General features: G+C 40.8%; 1 protein-coding gene across 4 annotated transcripts in view; it reads right to left on the reverse strand.

The window, feature by feature from the left end:
• siah2l (seven in absentia homolog 2 (Drosophila)-like) overlaps positions 1-17,940 on the reverse strand; it is a 184,066-nt gene that overhangs the window by 140,368 nt on the left and 25,758 nt on the right. The window lies entirely within an intron of this gene.

Below are 17,940 nucleotides of genomic sequence, written 5' to 3' on the forward strand. Positions count from 1 at the left end.
ATATCTTTACGAGGATCATTGGCTGGTGCCACCATTTTAAGACTCCTGGGAATGGAGAAAATGCAAAAGCCCTGACAAAGTGGATTAGAGTAATCTAATCCTATCCCTGTAGAGGTTGGAAATTGTGTCACATGTTTGGCGGTATACAAAAGAGTTCAACGTGAGGCACAAGAAATTTTCACTGAAATTAGCCAGGGCACTGTTACAGATCTTGTTGATTTTTAAATATATATTGCAGGAGTGTCAAAACGAAGGCTGTTCCTTCAATAACTTTCTAAATTAAAGACAGGAAAACTTCCCAGACAAGGACAAATTATTTTTATCAATTATTGTGCTAATAAGGAAGTGCTTTAACAGATGATAATGCATACAAGAAATGTTAAATACCTCATAACACCTTTGAAGCAAGGCATCTACAAAGCCCCTCTGAGGTGCAGAATTGCGAGCCAATACTATTTACCTACCAATGATTAAGATTTAATATTTTTATTTGCTTGTAAAACCAACTCCACTGTTCATGGTACTGGCAAGAGGGCTGATGCAACATATACTCCACATGCAATATCCTGTTCAAAACAACTGAAGAAAACCAGATTGTTTCCTCCAAAGCTGTTTTGCAAAAAACAAGCTTCGAAGGAAAAATACTAACAAGTTATTTCTAGGACTTCATTCATGTTTCAAAAATTGGCATTATCAAAACACGTTACTAAAATTTTACAAAAATACACCCAGCATTTGTAAATAGAACACATCTGTTACCTGGAATTTTTCACATTTTAATAAAATTGAATTATGTCCATAACATAATATTTAGTATCATATTTCTGTACAGGGAGACACTGCGTATTTTTCTTGTTTGCTTACTATCTGGTGTACTGGATTACATAAAAATTCCCTAGAAACATACTCCTAAACGATTCTGCAAGATGAACAGGTCTCAGAGGAAAAGCAAGCTTTTTAAAATTATGTTTACTCCCAGTTTACCTGACAGCTCTTTTCAATGAGCTGACTACATTCGTTCTATTCAGCTACCGCTTCAACTGGACTCTAACTTTCAACATTACTTATTTGCAATAATAAAAACAAAGCTTGTGATTAACTCGCTTTTAAAAAAAATGCCAATCTACGATCGGTTAACCTGGTGCCTCCCTCAAATCAGCTCAGATGTGCACAAAAGGTTAGCTTGGCAATATGTATTAGTTAGGACTCTTCAATTAATGCCACTTCATCAGTAATTCCAGCATACGACAGAACTAAAGACAGAAATGCATTTCATTGACTAAATTACCGGCACCGATTTAACACAGAAGAGCTCAATATTGTAGCAGAACAATCTAAAAAAAGATTCAATTGCTGGTCTGCCCAAGGACTTACCATATGCCTGTGCTCTGGGTGCACTCGACATACATGTCGTGCCGAGGACAATAGTGATCGCCTTGTTTTGTTGAACTGACATTGCAAATGCATAAGATCCAGCACAAGATTGAAACACTGAGTAAAGCAAAACATTACAACCATCTAAATGTTAAAGCTTAACAGAAAGTGACTACTTCAACACCACTTCTTAAATAAAAGATTCACAGTTTCTTTTCTGACAGCATCCTCATACTTTTGCTTTCTCTCCAAAGTGGAGGTAGGAATATATCTGCAGCAGCAAGGCAATCAATCGGGAGTACAATATGATGCAGTCATGTGATCACTCCTTCAAGAGAAAAAACCATCTAATTAGACCTCCCATCTTAACTGCGATGTTCAGAGTACTCTGGAGAATTCGCTGTTGAATCCCGACCTCTGGGACTAAGCACACCAGTGAATTGGTTCCAATTCAGGTGGATTTCTACTGATAGAAAAGGATTGTTACGAAGGATAACTTTCAATGGGTGAACATACTGAATTACCTTCCATCTGTGAAAGTGCAAGCTGCTCTAACATAATGTAATGCATGTGGAAGGGAAAAAAGGATAACACAGATATATTACCTTGGTTTAAAGCACAGTGTTTTTGATGACTAGAGTTAACCTGAAGGCAAAATGTATTTACTATTATAATAAAGACAATTAAAGACCCTATTGAATCTGAACTCCTTGAGGGTTTTTTTTTTAAAAAACAGCTTCGCAGTACAGATGTGTGCCAGTGAACATTTGCAGCACCACGCACGCTGCATTTTAACAAGCATTTCAACTACATACAATGTCCAAATGAGTAATGCTCCTTTGATTTTATTCAAAAATGTGTTTCAATGAAAGCGCATTCAACACATTTAGCATACCAAAATTAAATAAAAGTCATCACTTACAACTTGATCAACAAGTTAGCAAGATATCGCACAACTATCTTCAGTCATTCCAAAATGTTTGTGTGGGAGCACATGATTTTACACGGTTCTCCAGCTTGTGTACATTGCTGGAGAGGACAATGAGAAAACCACAAAACACCATTATTTTTGCTCCAACTGACAAAAATCAACACCATCCAGGTATACACAAATGGATCAAAATCAAACCGGCACAACATTACTGCTCAGCACAGTTCAGCTTCGGATTTTAGCCTTACCTTGAAAAGGGGAAAAAAAACTTCCTTTACCTAAAAGTAATGGCTAAGTTGCCACACCCAAAACATGAAGCAAAATGACCGAGCTCCCAAAGTTTAAAACAACGTTTTCATTCTCCAGTTATTTGTATCCATCAGAACATGGCTATTACAGATTTTATCAAAGCAGAGACAGAATGCATGAAAATCATACACTGCAAGAAATGATCACCTTGCTTGTTCTAAGTTATGCAGCCGCATTCAATTTTTGCATCATCACTGTTCCCTTTGTTACCACTCAAGGGAATTGGGAAATCATGAGACAGAAACAAGCTAGAAATTCACTATTGAGCTGTGTGCCATCAGGAATTCAAATCATACAAAGGACATTATTCCCCAGCACAAAGGTCAATTGTTGAAGTCACAGAAAGATGGTTACGGTTTCAGTTTATATACAGGTCGAGTATTCTTTAACCGTAAATCTGAAAATCAAACACATCCAAAACTGCACATTTTTTAAAATCTCATCGACTCTTAGTGTTGGAGGTCTATGACCCAAACCAACACAAATCTTGCTAACTGCACCTGACCTTCAATGTGGGAAGTGTAGTTGTTTGTCTGCACTGTTTACCTCGTGAACCCACTCCTGCAAGCAGAAGGCAGATGGGGCCATGGGTGGAAAATTATAGGTATCCCATATTTATCATTCAGTGGTACATGTTACTTTTGGTGAAGATGCCTTCACATCAGTGCAAAAAACAGGGCTCCTGAAGAATTGGCAAAAATCTTCAGCCAGAAGTGCTGAGTGGATGATCCATCTCGGCCTCCTCCTGCGGACTCCAGTATCCCCGGTGTCAGTCTTCAGCCAATTCATATCCAAAGTGATATCAAGAAACAGCTGAAGTCACTTGATACTGCAACGGCTATGGGCCACGAGAATATTCCACCAACAGCACTGAAGACTTGTACTCCAGATCTTTAGACGCCCCTAGCCAAGCTTTTCCAGTACAGTTGCAACACTGGCAATGTGGAAAATTAGCCATGAGGAAAGATATGTTCCGTAAACAAGAAGCAGGACAAATCCAACCCAGCTAATTACATTCCTATCAGTCTATTCTTGATCATACGCAGAAACATAAATAGAAAATAGAAGCATAAGTAAGCAATTCGGCCCTTCAAGACTGCTTCACCATTCATTATGGTCATCAAATTCAATACACTGATCCCACCTTCGCCCGATATCCCTTGATTCCTTTAGCCCCAAGAGCTATATTTAATTCCTTCTGGAAATCACACAACGCTTTGACCTCAACTACTTTCTGTGCTCGTGAATTCCATAGATTCATCACTCTTTGGGTGAAGAAATTTCTCCTCACCTCAGTCCTCAGAAGATTAAGGAAATTTGGCATGTCAGCTACGACTCTCACCAACTTTTACAGATGCACCATAGAAAGCATTCTTTCTGATTTTATCACAGCTTGTATGGCCCCTGCTCTGCCCAAAGATCGTGAATGTAGCCCAATCCATCATGCAAACCAGCCTCCCATCCATTGACTCTGTCTACACTTCCCGCTGCCTCGGCAAAGCAGCCAGTATAATTAAGGACCTCATGCACCCCGGACATTCTCTCTTCCACCTTCTTCCTTCGGGAAAAAGATACAAAAGTCTGAAGTCACGTACCAACTGACTCAATAGCAGCTTCTTCCCTGCTGCCGTCAGACTTTTGAATGGACCTATCTCGCACTAAGTTGATCTTTCTCTACACCCTAGCTATGACTAACACTACATTCTGCACTCTCTCCTTTCTTTCTCTATAAAGGATATGCTTTGTCTGTATAGCGTGCAAGAAACAATACTTTTCACTGTATGCTAATACATGTGACAATAATAAATCAAATCAAAATGGTTTACCCCTAATCTTCAAACCATGACCCCTGGTCCTGAACTTCTCCACCATTGGGAACATTCTTTCTGAATCTACCCGGTCTAATCCTGTTAGAATTTTATAAGTTTCTATGAGATCCCCTCATTCTTTTGAACTCCAATGAATGTAATCCTAACCGATTTAGTCTCTCCTCATTTAACAGATCTGCCATCACAGGAATCAGCCTGGTAAACCTTTGCTGCACTCCCTCTATAGCAAGAACATCTTTCCTCAGACAAGGTCACCAAAACTGCCCACAAACCCTAGGTGTGGCCTCACCAACGCCCTATACAATTGCAGTAAAACATCCCTATTTCGACATTCAAATCCTCTGAAGGCCAACATACCATTTGCCTTCTTTACTGCCTGCTGTACCTGCATGCTTACTTTCAGCAACTGATGCACAAGGACACTAAGGTCTCGCTGAGTATCAATATCTCTCAAATTACATCCATTCAAAAAGTAATCAGCTTTCCTATTTTTGTTACCAAAATGGATAACCTCACATTTATCCACATTTTACGGCATTTGCCATGTATTTGCCCACTGACTCAACCTGCCCAAACCACGCTGAAGCATCTTTGCAATGTCCTCACAGCTCACTCTCCCACCCAACTTGTATCGTCTGCAAATTTGGAGATAATACATTTAGTTGTGAACAGTTGGGGTCCTAATGCAGATCCCTGCAGTACCCCACTAGTCACTGCCTATCAGTTGGAAAAAGAGCCAATTATTCCAACTCTTTGCTCCCTGTCTGATAACTAGCTCTCTATCCATCTCAGGACAATACCTGTAATCCCATGCACATTAACTTTACATAGTAATCTGCTATGTGAGACCTTGTCAAAAGCCATCTGAAATTCTAAAAAAAACTACATTCTCCAGTTCTTCCAGGTCAACTCTACTAGTTACATATTCATCAGTAAGGTGATGGAATGAATCATCAGCATCGCAATCAAGGAGCACATTCTCACCGACGCTCAGTTTGGGTTCCGCCAAGGTCACTCAGATCCTGACCTCATTACAGCCTTAGTTCAAACATGGACAAAAGAGCTGAACACCAGAAGCGAGGTGAGAATGATCATCCTCGACATTAAGGCAGCATTTGACTGAATGTGTCATTAATGATGCCTGATTATTTAAAATCACAGAAGGATTATCACCTTTGAAAGATTTCATGATTTCCTCTTAGACATCAAGAACCCAAGTTATTAGGCAAGATTATTTAATTCATTTATTTTGTTTAGTTTAATTAGCAAAAAAATAAAGAGATTCCAAGAGAAACTGCAAGCTTTTTTCAAAATATATTAACTTGTATGGCAAGAGCTCAAATAACAAAGACAAAATGTAAATTTAAGTCAAGACTGGGAAGGAAAGTATTTTAGAAGTATTAAGTGGTTAAAAAAAGAGGGTCACATGATTCAAGCACAGGTGCAGCTATGTTTTAACGAGCTTTGGCACTAATCATTTAATCCCTTCTTTTAATCCTTTCTTTTAATCCTGATGCACAACCCATGATTATTTGGCTCTGATGTGTATAATCCGTGCTATGTTCCTGGAAAATCCTAACCAAATTTTGAAGACAGAGAGCTGAGTTAAGTCAACAATATCTTCATTTTATTGAGGCAGTCAGGGACGGTTGGGATGGGGCCCAATTCACAGTGGCGGTTTTGTGGGGAGCAGGCGGACGCTTCAGTGGTGCAATAGGCATTGCGATGATGGTTACTATCTTGAGTAAAGTTGGACGATACTCTCGGCACCCCGGCACAGATTTTTGATGCTCCCATTGATGAACTGCAAGATATCTTGGAGAATGGATGAAGCAGAAAAGAGAACCCAATCAGTCGAGAGCGCAATTTTCTCAGTAGGGGCTCACCCTCAGTCCTTATAAATCCTGCTGCATGGCATTTCGAACATCCTGGATGACTCGGGAGATAGAGTCAGAGAAGCAAGGGGATATATGTACTGTGCACACCAGAGTGTGGAAAGCTAACCGTTGGATATCTAGCCTTCGATTGGTCTTCCAAATTTACTTGGCTGTGTGGTTAGTGACAATGGTTACTTGGCTCACGGCATATCATTCTGTTGTTAGGGCTTCTATGATGAGCGGAAATGAGTGGAATCTCGTTGATGGTGGGGCCTACGTAGCGCCTCTGGGAAACTTCGAGATAGGGGTAGTAGTTTGCTTTGTTCAAAGTATGAAAGAGTGATGCGCGTATCCTTGGCCTGTCAGTCCTTATTCTAGTGCATCATTGATCTTAGTTTAGCTTGATTGAGTAGGTTAGGGCAGTAGTAACTGTGTTCATCTGGGTCTGGTGGAGGGTACTGGGGTAGGTTACCCTCCCCAGAGATGTCCCCTTTTGGGGAGTTTTGTCTTTGAATCTTGGTTCCCCAGGGGATGTAGTATTCTCTTGGCTGCGGGGACTGAGTACAAGTCTAAGTGCCTTGGTTCAGCTTTGTTAGAGTCTTTCTTTGGTTGTAGATTAGGCTGAATAGAAGACTGATCTTATACAGGGACTTTCAGACTGTCCCACCTTCTTGAAGTTTGTGAGGGGGGGGGGGGGGGGGGCAGAATCCCGTTTCATATGAGGTTATACTGGGTTTTCTTTATCTGGGCTGGATCTTGTGGCGAAATGCAAAATGGAAAACCCTTAATAAAAACATTAAGAAAAAAGAAAAATTCTACTTGGGAAAAAGTGCCCGGTGTTCGATTTCTGGAGAAGGAAGGGTCTCAGAAAATAGTTAGGAGATAGAGGAGATGAAGTTTGAAAAGGGAACAGCGTCAAAATAGCAGCCTTTCTGCTCATGGTGCTTTATCATAATCACATCTTTCATCTATTGGAGACTAAACTTCAATTCTCAGTGTATCACTTTTAGAACAAAAACTTATTTCAAAAATGCTCTTCTCAGTAACTTCATTGCAATGTTAATGTAAGCCTACTTGTGACTAATAAATAAACTTTTAAAAAAGTAATAGCACTGTCTGGTAGCTTTTAAGGCATGCTTAGTAAACATTATCGTTAACTGTAACATATAGTCCAGAGACTATTCAAAGTGCCACTCTGATGATTTTTCTCTCTCTATTTTATTTCATGGCATTTTTGACATTTTGATGCATCAGTGACAATGGTCAATCCACTACATAAATTACAGAAACACTGCAGTACTGCCACTAAATAATTAAGAAATGGATCAGATTACTTTATAGAATTGTGAATGCTGCCAGCTACACTTTGTTGTAGACTTCTCAGTGTGGCTTAACACTCAAGTTAACAATGCACAGCTACTGCACAGAAATAACCTCCGCAGCTGTCTGTACTAAAGGCATTTTTACAGTTAATTTTACAATAAACCGTAGTAAGGAAGACAGACTGCTAGGAAATGATTTTGAACCTTAATATCACCTTTCCCTATGGCAAGTGTGATAGATTATAAATTCCATCATCTTATGAATTTTGCATTGCCCATCCTCCAAAAGCCTTTTAGCTTTAATTTATCAACAGCAGGTCATATGCATTACTCCCTTGCTGATGAGTGGAAAAAAGGAGTAGCTGTTAAGATGTTTTACTGAAGCTTACCACTACGCTTTTATACCACTCATAAGAGTACAGGCTATTAAATAAATTTATTACTCAGTGTTGTCACTTGCATAATTTATTCAACTGTGGGAATTGGGAGTACTTTCCCACACTGTACTCCGTTCAGAGTACCACCTCCAAGTTGACACTGAAAATAGACATTTTTTGAATGTTAGTTCTAGCTAAAACTTGACACTCAAATAAAATAGATACCATGATTTAAAAATTGACTGAAGGCAAAATTTGAGAATTGTTTTGAGGATTTATATCTGGTTACTGCTAAAGGTATAACCTGGGACTAGGTTTCTCTAGAACGATACTTAGTGTGGGGATCAAAGCTCATGTAACATCCGCAAAAAACACAAATCCGAGTTATATAGGCATGTTAAAAAAACCAAGCTAGTGCCTGTAATGGAGGGGAGCCGAAGGTCACAAAAATAAAGTTTTAGTTAGTGGGGTAAAAAAAATCCAAACCAGATTTCACAAATAATTTTTAAAAAGTTAGGTTGCTGAGATGATAACAGGGACCACGACATGATGTCAATACTGCCTTGTAAATCTGGGCAAGCACTTAAAGCATCCACCAGACCTGACATTAGAAAATTAAGTGATTGCTTTGAGCAAGTCCAGCATAATTCTCCATTCCAAAAAATGGATTATACTCCTTGAAAAATCCAAACTTAGGCTTCTACTTAAATGGTACATTTACAGAATGAAAGGCGGCATAACATTCAATTTCCTCCTGTACTTGAATGGGTAGAGTGGAACTGTCAGACTAAAAATAAAGGAAATTCTTAAAAATTGGAACTAAGAGTGGACTGCCTGGATCAAATAATTCCTTTAATGGGAGTTTTCTGATCTCTTCCCCTCGAGGATAGTAGCAATATCAAATTTTTATGTTGAGCGTGCAAACTAAATCAACACTAATGTACAAGTAAAACATATGTAACAACCGGACAACAAATCAGATGAGAACATATTAGAATAAAGGAGACTCAAACGCAATAATTCAATTAGTGGGGCTATCAAACTGATGCAGATATTTCCTTATAGAAGCAAATTCACAATGTTACAAACATGGCAAAATATTGGGAAAATCATTATGACAATTTAACTTGCAAGTTAAATTGTCATAATGATTTTCCTAATATTTTGCCATGTTTGCAACATTGTGAACTTGCAGAATCTATCACAGTGGGACCAAAGAAACCAGATACAGTACAAGCACCGTGTAAACAGAAAATGCTGGAAATACTTAGCAGGTCAGACAGCAAGCATATTAATGTTTTAGGTCATGGACCTTTGATCAGAATACAAAAAGGTTACAAGCTATTTATTTCAACCCAGCAAGCTTTACAAAAACATTGGGCTGTTATTTCTCAGAGGCCAGCAACATTTGATTAATGTATTTGGAAATTTCAAGTGAACCTAATTTTGCTTCTCTAGTTATGGTTTTTACTTCATCTATCTGAACACAAAGTGCAATGCCAGGGTGTATCCCTCAAAAACTGCGTGTGTAATCCTCCAAGCAGATAATTGGCGTATCAGTCATGATCCAAATAAATGATGAAATAAGCTGGAGGAGCAGAATAGCCTGTTCCTATGTTCCAAGATTCTTATACTGAATGCTAGAACAATCTCCCAGAATTGAATTCACTGGAGATTGCACAAACTTCCCTCTCTGCTAGTCTACAACTGCTAGCTCCCCACAAGCTAGCAGTTAATTTCACAATTGACAGCTCGAGGATTCGTCAACCAGGAATGTCTAATTTTCCCATTGTCAAGTTTGGAATTTTTGGATCATTTTTCTTCTACAGAAGGGATTTGGGAAAAAAGTTACTGTTGGTGTTACATTATTAAACGCACAGCGCATTCAAACAAATACTTTTATTGTTGGAAAGGCAAGACTAGGGCAATAGTTAAGATACCAATAAAATAGCTTTAATATAGTTTCTTATGAACTATAAACTATTCATTGCCCAGTTCTGACAATCAAGAAACATATCAGCTATTGTATTGGGAAGTCTTTGATTTCTTTACATTTATGAACAGAGATACAAGATCAAGGTTTGGATACAGACTGGCAGAGGGGCTTTTATCAAATAGGATGCTGTGTAGGTAGTTAGGTTTAATTCCCCAAAAGGAAAAGCTGTAAGGTCATCTTCTACCACAACTTGAGGTCAAAAATGCTGAGAAGCACAGTGAGAGGTAAATTCACTAAAATCAGGATAACTATCGCATTTTCCTCCAGCATGCGTCTTCATAAAAATGTGGAAAAGAGATGTGTGATCTTAATTTTGTATCATAATGCACAGTTGAGTTGTACTGTTGAATTAAACTAATCCAATTATATCTACTGTTCTACATTTATCCTGATTTTAGTGGATTGACCTCTCACTGTGCCTCTCAGCATTTCTGACCTCAAGTCGTGGTAGAAGATGACCTTACAGCTTTTCTTTTTGGGGAATTAAACCCGACTACCTACACAGCATCCTATTTGATAAAAGCCCCTCTGCCAGTCTGTATCCAAATCTTGATCTTTTATCTCTGTTCATAAATGTAAAGGAATCAAAAACTTTCCAATACAATAGCTGATATGTTTTTGACTGTCAGAATTAGGCAATGAGTAATTTACTACACTGCGAAATAAAACAGGTATCAATTAATATCAAACCTCCTTGCACCAACTAAAGTTAAGTTTATTTATTAGTCAAAAGTAAGGCCTACATTAACACTACAATGAAGTTACTGTGAAATTCCCCTAGTCGCCACACTCCGGCGCCTATGCGGGTCAATGTACCTAACCAACACGTCTTTCAGACTTTTTTCCCCAAATCCTTTCTGTATTTGCTTAGTTTGCCAAAGAGTCATAAGAGTATAAGTAGGAGCGAGAGCAGACCATATGGCCGTGAGCTCGTTCCATTCACCACAATCATGGCTGATCCTCAGCTTCAACTCCACTTCTCCACACACTCCCCATATCCTGAATTTGCTGAAACATCAAAGTATTTTCAATGATGACATCCCAAAGATTCACAACTCTCAGAAGAAATTTCTCATCTCTATCCTAAATAATCAGCCATCTGTCCCAAGATGGCGCCCCCATGTTCTAGACTGCCCAACCTGAGAAAAAACCTCTCCATCTAACTTACTTGGCCCCATTCAGAATATTATGTTTCTTTGAGATCACCTCAGTTCTTTTAAACTCCAGAAAATTTAGATCCAATCTACCCAGACTCTCGCCACAGATATTAATCTAGTGAGCCTTTGCTGTACTGCCTCCTAAACACAGTAAGAGTTTTAGCAAAACCAGGTTAAAGTCCAACAGGTTTATTGAGTAGCAAATGCCATTAGCTTTCGGAGCCCTGCTCCTTCGTCAGATGGAGTGGATATCTGCTCACAAACAAGGCACACAGAGACACCTATGTTTACCCCAGTCCAACGCTGGCATCTCCACATCATGACTGCCTCCTAAAGCATGGAGAAAAACTTTGCACGGCTTTCCAGTGTGGTTTCATTAAATCGTAGCATGACTTCTTTATTTTTGCGCCCTGTACAAAGACCAAAAGATCCTTTACCTTCCTAATTACTTCTTGTATCTGTAAGCTGACTTCATATACTAGGATATGAAGATTCCTCAATACCACAGCATCAGCAGTGTCTCTCCACCTAAATAACATTCTGTTTTTTCTATTAAATTTCCTGCCAAAATATTCAGCTATTATTTCCTTAATAATGGAACCAGGATTTTCCCAATGATAAATGTGAGGCTAACTGGCTTAGTTTCAATAAATATCTAGTTCATGGTTCACAGTAATATTTTAGGGATAATTTTTAGTTCCGGCAAGTCACATTCACGCCACACAAATGCCAGGCAGTGACCATCACAATAAGAGACACCACCGCCCCATGACATTCAATACTGTTACCATCACTGAATCCCCCACTGTCAACATCCTTGGGGTTACCATTGACCAGAAACTCGACTGGACTTGCCACATAAACACGGTGGTTACAAGAGCAGTTCAGAGTCTAGGGATATTGTGGCGAGTAACTCACCCCGATTCCCCAAAGCTTGTCCACCATCTACAGGGCACAAGTCATGTGTTGGAATACTCCCCACTTGTCTGGATGGATGTAGCTCTACTCCCTACTTGCCTGGGTGGATGCAGCTCCAACAACATTCAAGAAGCTTGACACCATCCAGGACAAAGCAGCCCGCTTGATTGGCACCATATCCACAAACATCCACTGCCTTCACCACCAGCGTTCAGTAGCAGCAGTGTATACTATCTACAAGATGCACTGCAGCAATTCACCAAAGATCCTTAGTCTGCACCTTCCAAACCCACGGCCATTTCTATCTAGAAGCACAAGGGCAGCAGCTACATGGAAACACCACTGCCTGCAAGTTTCCCTTCGAAGCCACTCAGCATCCTGACTTGGAAATATATTGCCATTCCTTCACAGTTGCTGGGTCAAAATCCCAGAATTCCCTCCCTAATGACATTGTGGGTCAATCCACAACACATGGACTGCAGCGGTTCAAGAAGGCAGATCACCACCACCTTCTCAAGAGCAATTATAAGAACATAAGAACAGCCATCTGGCCCCTCAAGCCTACTCCGCCATTCAATAAGATCACTCAATAAGATTCGTGGACTCAGCTCCACTTACCCGCCTGCTAACCATAACCCTTAATTCCTTTACTGTTCAAAAACTTGTCTATCCTTGCCTTAAAAACGTCCAATGAGGTAGCCTCAACTGTTTCACTGCACAGGGAATTCCACAGATTCACATCCTTGTGTGTAAAGAAGTTCCCCCTCAACTTAGTCCTAAATCTGCTCCCCCTTATTTTGAGGCCATGCCCCCTAGTTTCACCTGCCAGTGGAAACAACTTCCCTGCTTCTATTTTATCTATTCCCTTCATAATCTTATATGTTTCTATAAGATCTCCCCTCATCCTTCTGAATTTCAATGAGTATAGTCCCAGTCTACTCATAAGCTAACCCTCTCAACTCCGAAATCAATCTGGTGAATCTCCTCTGCACCCCCTCCAGTGCCAGTATATTCTTTCTCAAGGAGACCAAAACTGTACACAGTACTTTAGGTGTGGCCTCACCAGCACCCTATACAGCTGCAACATAACCTCGCTGTTTTTAAACTACATCCCTCTAGCAATGAAGGACAAAAATCCATTTGCCTTCTTAATTACCTGCTGCACTAGCAAACCAACTTCTTGTGATTCTTGCACAAGGACACCCAGGTCCCTCTGCACAGCAGCAAGCTGCAATTTTTTACCATTTAAATAATAGTCCATTTTGCTGTTATTCCTACCAAAATGGATGACCTCACATTTACCAACATTGTACTCCAACTGCCAGATCCTCGACCACTCACTTAGACTATCTATATTCCTTTGCAGACTTTCAGTGTCCTCTGCACACTGCTCTGCCATTCATCTTAGTGTCATTTGTGAATTTTGAGACACTACACTTGATCCCCAACTCCAAATCATCTATGTAAGCTTCAGGCAGCACAAGTGTTGCTCTTAGCTGGCTCTGTGCAATTAGGGATCAGGAGAAGTTCCAGGAGCAATTGACAGCTCCATGTAGGTGGGTTCAAGAGAGGCCGAGAAGGTCACTGACTCCACGCTGGAAAGAGATAGGGCTCAGAAGCAGCCCGGGTGCAATTTGTAGCTTGATGTAGCTGGCGAGATGAGTTTGGTGAAATCCAGGGGCTAGCCCTGTGAAGCTAGCCAGCTATTAAGGAGCTGAAATTGTACCAATAAGTGGAGGCTGAAGTGTAGACTCAAATCAGAGGAATGGAGTCTCCAGAGATAAGATTGAAACCTTGGGGGAATGTGCAATCATTGAGGCAGTCTGAGTTGGAATGACTTTGGGGTAAGTCAGATGCTCGATGTTTGAAAGGGAAAAGCTTGGAGTCCCTTGTGAGGGAAACAGTTACAATAGGTTGACTCAGTATTTACTGATGTCTGGATCGGTTGGTGAGAAATTTACAGGAACTACCTTGGTGGTATTTGCTATTTATTGCACAGTGTGATGGGTTCAACCAGATTGCTTGTTAATTCATTTTTACCTCCTGTTATTTCATATTAAGAGTATAGGATTGATCTTGTAAATTGCTTTACTTTTGACTTTGTATGGAATTTCTTTTTTCAAAATCCACAGAATCTTGGACTTAATTCTCTTAGCAAGTGTCTTGAATCTCAAACTTTGCTGACTTTATATAAATCTGTATTTGTCCCTAACCAGATTGTACCATAAACATGGAGGTCTAGTCAAGGATCATAACACTTTCCCACTTTCTGACTCTCTCCTTTCTTGAATAGAGGTCTTACACATGCAGTTTTTCTGATCCACTAGGACCATTTCAGAATCCAGGGAATTTTGGAAGATTACAATCAATACATCCATCATCTCTGAAGTAATTTCTTTGAACACCCGAGGATGCAAGCCATCATACCCAGGGGACATCAGCCTCTAGTGCCATTCTTGGTACTTTTCTCTAGTGATATAAACTTTCTCCTTTTTACCCCTTAATTTTCTACTTTTCTGGGGATGCATTTGCTGCCTTCAACAATGAAGGCAGGTACAAAATATTTGTTCAAAGTTTGTGCCATTTCGTTATTTCCCATCTTATCCAGAAAGGGACCAATGTTTCTTTGGCTATCTCTTTCTTTTTATATAGTTCTTACGGTCTAGTTTTTATATTCCTTGCTAGTTTACTCTTATACTGTAATTTCTCCCCTTTTTAGTTAACCTTGCTGTTTTTGCCAATTTTCCAAATCTTCTGACCTTCCCTTAATCTTCACAGTATGGCAAACCTTTTCTTTCAAGGTGACATAATCCTTAATGTCCTCTCTACTGTCTTACCTTTTAACCTATTTTCACTCTAGCCAACTGTCTTCATACCACTGTAATTGCCTTTAAGTTTAAAACACTAGTTTCAGACCTAAGTTTCTCAACATCAAACTGTAAGTGAAATTGCATCATGTTTTATCATTCATCTAAACAATCTTTTACTAGGAGACATTAAATAACTCTGGTTCATTACAAATACCAGATCTAAAATAGCCTCTTCCCTGGTTGGTTTCAGAACATATTCTCAGAAACGATCCTGAGTAACTTCTATGAACTCACTTTCCAGCCTGCCTTTGCCAATTAATTCATCCAATCCATATGAAGATTAAAAGCACACATTATAGCAGCACCTGTCTTACAAGTCCCCAGTATTTTGAGATTTCTGCTCTTTCCCTTTCTATTTCTTATCACTTATTCTACATCCTGATCTTCTGAGTCCAAGTTTTTTCTCATTACTATACTGATCTCAGACTTTATCCACAGATCTAACCCACCTCATTTTCTTCCTATCCTTCCAAAATGTCCCATACTCTTGACTATTCAGTTTGCAGCCTTGGTCACTTTGCAAACACGCTTCTGGAAGGGCTAACAAATCAAATCCATTTATTTTTCTTTGTGCTATCAATTCATCCAAATGCTATGTGCATTCATACAAAGCCTTCAATTGTGTTTTTACAATTTTTCCTCTCCTCTGATCTATGTTTGTACGCTCTGTTTCTTTCTGTCACACTTGTTTTGCTATCCTGTCATATCCTCTCTCATTAACTTTCTGCAGCCCTGTTACGTCAGGACTTTGGCTCCAGCACATTTCAAGTTTTTTTTCCAAGTTTATTTATTAGTGTCACTAGTAGTACATTAAAACTGCAATGAAGTTACTTTGAAAATCCCCAAGTTGCCACACTCTGGCACCTTTCGGGTACACTGAGGCAGAATTTAGCATGGTCAATGCATGTCTTTCGGACTGTGGGAGGAAACTGGAGCACCCGAAGGAAATCCAAGCAGATACAGGGAGAACGTGCAGACAGACAGTGATCCAAGCCGGGAATCAAACCCGAGTCCCTGGTGCTGAGGCAGCAGTGCTAACCACTGTGCCACCGTGCCTCCCACCCCAACAATACAGCTCCCTCCTTCCCTTGTACTAGTGCCAATGCCCATAAAATGAAACCTATTTATCCCGCTCCAATCTTTGAGCTATGCTTTCAACTGCCTGATCTTATTTACCCAATGCCACTTCGCTCATCGCACAGGTAGTAATCCAGAGAACCGCCATGATTCTGATTGCTAATTTAACTCTAGAAGCTCATACCCACGACAACTCGATCCTCTCCCTTCGCCCCCCCCCCCCCCCCCCGCCCCCCCCCCCCCCCCCCGCCCCCCCCCCCCCCCCTTCAATGTCCTCTCAGTCTCAAAGAGATGTCCTCAATCCTGGCACAGGCAAGCAAGCAACACAGCCTTCAGGAGCCACGCTCTCAGCTGCAAAGGACAAACACTGTCTCATTGTACTATATTCCTTTTATTCGCCCCACTTGAATGTCCCCCTCTTATACTATAAGCTGTAAGTCTGCTCATCCTCCCTGCAATTCCCACTCTTGTCCACACCGGCTGCAAGAATCTCAAACCTGTTGGAGAAGTGCAAGCCTGAGACTGAAGAAACATTTATGTGAAAGACACAAACACCAACCACATCACAAAGGGGATGCCGCTGTTACAATATTGGGTTACACTAACTAAACATAGTGTTTTAGTAAACACTGAATATATTTATCCATATATTCCCAGCAAAATGCAACTGAAACCAAGAACAAAGAACAAAGAACAATACAGCACAGGAACAGGCCCTTCGGCCCTCCAAGCCCGCGCCGCTCCCCGGTCCAGGATTGAATCCTGAATCCAGGATCCCCGCCCAATTTCCAGCCTATCTACATACTAATATCCTATCCACCGAGCTGTCCCTCACAGCTATGATGCTTTGTTCATCACAACCTATTAACTCACCCCCACCCCCCCATTCCAGACCATGTGATCTCCAGGGAGAGGCGAAAACCCCAGGGCCAATATGGGGGGGAAAAAAATCTGGGAAATTCCTCTCCGACCCCCTGAGGCGATCGAAACGAGTCCAGGAGATCACACTGGCCCTGATCGGAAAATGCTTCCCAACCCTATTCATTTCCACTTCCACGAACACCATATGAATTCCCTGCCCCCGAGACAGGTTCCCAACTATCCGCAGTCTCGCTCTGTACTGGCACCAGCAAGATGATCATAGAATGAAGCCTTGAAACGAGAAACAAAGAACAATTAGCCCGCGCCGCTCCCTGGTCCAAACTAGACCACTCTTTTGTATCCCTCCATTCCCACTCCGTTCATATAGCTGTCCAGATAAGTCTTAAACGTTCCCAGTGTGTCCGCCTCCACCACCTTGCCCGGCAACCCATTCCAGGCCCCCACGACCCTCTGTGTGAAATATGTCCTTCTGATATCTGTGTTAAACCTCCCCCCCTTCACCTTGAACCTATGACCCCTCGTGAACGTCACCACTGACCTGGGGAAAAGCTTCCCACCGTTCACCCTATCTATGCCTTTCATAATTTTATACATCTCTATTAAGTCTCCCCTCATCCTCCGTCTTTCCAAGGAGAACAACCCCAGTTTCCCCAATCTCTCCTCATAACCAAGCCCCTCCATTCCAGGCAACATCCTGGTAAACCTCCTCTGTACTCTCTCCAAAGCCTCCACGTCCTTCTGGTAGGGTGGCGACCAGAACTGGACGCAGTATTCCAAATGCGGCCGAACCAACGTTCTATACATCTGCAACATCAGACCCCAACTTTTATACTCTATGCCCCGTCCTATAAAAGCAAGCATGCCATATGCCTTCTTCACCACCTTCTCCACCTGTGACGTCACCTTCAAAGATCTGTGGACTTGCACACCCAGGTCCCTCTGCGTCTCTACACCCTTTATGGTTCTTCCATTTATCGTGTAGCTCCTCCCTACATTATTCCCACCAAAATGCATCACTTCG

This window comes from Mustelus asterias, chromosome 4 (assembly GCF_964213995.1).
Source record: "Mustelus asterias chromosome 4, sMusAst1.hap1.1, whole genome shotgun sequence".
In the NCBI taxonomy this organism is placed as follows: domain Eukaryota; kingdom Metazoa; phylum Chordata; class Chondrichthyes; order Carcharhiniformes; family Triakidae; genus Mustelus; species Mustelus asterias.